Source organism: Bactrocera latifrons, unplaced genomic scaffold (genome assembly GCF_001853355.1).
Source record: "Bactrocera latifrons isolate USDA-ARS-PBARC rearing strain unplaced genomic scaffold, ASM185335v1 scaffold_1611, whole genome shotgun sequence".
In the NCBI taxonomy this organism is placed as follows: Eukaryota; Metazoa; Arthropoda; class Insecta; order Diptera; family Tephritidae; genus Bactrocera; species Bactrocera latifrons.
This window is the reverse complement of record NW_017535088.1, coordinates 3,630-6,407: the sequence shown is the minus strand read 5'-3', so window position 1 is coordinate 6,407 and position 2,778 is coordinate 3,630. Positions and strand designations below refer to the sequence as shown.

The following is a 2,778-nucleotide window of genomic DNA, read 5'->3' as shown; positions in this document are numbered from 1 at the left end:
GAAATAGCTTAATTATTCAACACTAAATAACACTAAAAATTTTAAATAAACACTTTTCAACACTAAACATCGTTTATCAACACTGATCTGTATGCAGAAAAGCAACTCTGTAAAAAGAGATACATACAATTCCATATATGTACGTTTATAAAATGTTGCGCAAAAAAATGTTTACTGTTATTCTTGCCACAAAACGAGAAGCGTTGCGCGTTAATTCGGTGAATTCTAAATCGAATTATTATATTTCGTGCGTTGTTTAAGTGATTTATGTTTTGTGATTAAATCTACAATTTACTATATTATCAAGAAAAGATAAGTAAAACGACATTTCAAAATCATTTAAGTAAAGAAAAAAGGATTTTCAAATCCAAAATAATAAAATATAAAAATTTGGTGGAATGTGCGGGGAAGTTAAATAGTGCACAGAATAGTGAACTCTTAAATACGATGAATTATGTTGCAAAAGAAAATGACGAAAATAGTGATGTTGTGAATTGCGAAATTTCAAATGAAACTTTTAGACATTTAGCAATAGAAACTTCAGTTTCCTTAAGAGATGGTGTTATTTCAAACTTACCAAATGTGACACCATTTCTGATTGCTTGCTTTTCTGGTTTTAAAAAATCAATAATATCAATTCGTTTATGGCAGATTTTTGTTCAGAAGTAAAGCTGTTAAGGGAAAAGGGAATTAAAGTTGGTCAAAACTGCATTTAAAAAAAATTTAATGTTCGCTTTTTTTAATGCGATACACCAGCTAGGGCTTTTGTTACAAGTGTTATTTCACATAATGGTGAAAATGGTTGCCCAAAATGTTGTCAGGAGGGTATATACAAAGACAGACGAGTATGTTTCTCAAAAAAAGTTAGTTCATCTCGGACAGATTTAACTTATACCTTAGTTGAAGCAGATGTAGGTCAAGAAGTATTAAATGATTTTGTAAATTATTTTGCGACCATATATGGGGATGAGTTGGTTAGTTTTAATGTCCATGGTTTGCTCCATTTGTCTGAGTGTGTAAAACAGTTTGGTCCATTAGATTCCTTTTCAGCATATAAGTTTGAAAATTATATGCAATTTCTTAAAAAAATAGTTAATAAGCCAAACAAAGTGTTGCAACAAATATTCTTTCGCCTCAATGAAAGGCATATATTCAGCGGGGATTTTAATATGGGCTCAGAAGTAAGATCATTTTAAATTAATCCAAACAAAGGAAAGGATTCTTTTTGTTTTAGCAAAAAATTTGGAYCAATGAAAGTAATAAACATTAAAACGTCATCCAATGCAAATAAATATATGTATATGTAACGCTTTTAAGAAGTTAGAAAACTATTTTGAGACTCCTTTTGAGTCTGCCATAAGTCTTGGAATTGTTTTGGCTAGTCAGTTAAGTGCTGACGTTATTGAAATTTCAAGAGAAGATATTGATTGTAAATATTTTTGCATTCCTCACGTCGAACAATTTCTTCTCATTCCTCTTTTACATCATCTCTTTCACGATTTTTCACAACAACCTGCACATTCTGCTTAAATGATTTTAATAAAATAAATTTAATAAAAATTTTAATTTTACATGAGCTCTACAAGCAATATGTTTGTCGAATCAATCTTTGAAAGCCAAGAAGAAAATGGTAAGAAAACAGAAATATAAGGCAGTCGTATTCTATTAATAATATTTAAATATCTATTTCAGATCATTGATCCCAAGGAAGTTATATGGTATAAAAGACAACGTATCAACAACCTCAACACCTTCACAAGATAAGGAGAATGTACCAACTCAAGAATTAAATACGATGGCCATTCTAAACGAAATTCTGGGAAAGCAGAGGGAAATATTGGATAAGATACATACTGTAGAATCAAATGTAAGTAAATATTCTATAAGTTTTACAATTTAGATTAAAGCGGCTCTTTTTTAAAATACATAGGTTCACTAAATAATGGACAAGTGTTGATAACAGGGAATCAGAAACAAATTACGGACAAATTGGAAACAGTGGAACAAAAAGTAAATATTTATATATAAAGATATAATTACAAATAAAATAATTTATTTGTATTTTCACAGTCTATAGATAGATTGGAAATGCTAGCACAGAGTTCCCTGATTAGGGAATGTAAGGTGCATTTAAAAAAAATTTAGCGATCGGTGTGCCTCATGACGGGAGAGTAAAAAGACGAGGCTCTCGACCAGGCAGCAAGCCTTTTACCTATTCAAAACTTTGAGGGATGTTCGGAAGTGGAAGATATGTTAGAGAAACCTGAGTTCGCACAATCTATGGTAAAAAAAAACATTATTTATAATATCAACATCTTAAAAATTACTATTTACCTTTATATATTATTATTTTACAGATCAGTTATGTCCACAAACTTAAAGGCACATCGGACAATATTGAAAACTCTTTCAAATATACATATATTTGCAGACATCCTACTAGAGTATTTCAATTTTGATGGAAGAGGAGAAAAACAAGCATTATGTAAGCTAAAAATCTTCGAAGAAGTTTTAAGAGGTAAATAAGTTTAATGTAAAAGCAATAGAAAACTATTTTTAATTAATTTCAATTTTATAGTCGTTTACCAGCCACAAGGATCTTTCAATTTGGAAAAGAGTATACGGAGGTCTATTGAACGGGGTCACCACCGAAATAACGCAAAAAAAAATTTATATTAATAGGAAAAGAAACAATTAATATAATTTTTCAATAATTTAATTTTATTTTATTACCATTATGATTTTGAAACATGAATTATATGATTTAAAATTAATGAA

The 2,778-nt window shown here is 29.3% G+C and overlaps 1 long non-coding RNA gene across 1 annotated transcript; it reads left to right on the top strand.

Annotated features, from left to right (window-relative positions):
• The first annotated feature begins 2,191 nt into the window (after positions 1-2,191).
• Positions 2,192-2,658, top strand: LOC108966493. The gene is made up of 3 exons (XR_001993185.1): positions 2,192-2,283; positions 2,358-2,518; positions 2,579-2,658. It is a non-coding gene; the product is annotated as an uncharacterized LOC108966493 (long non-coding RNA).
• Positions 2,659-2,778: the final 120 nt, after the last annotated feature.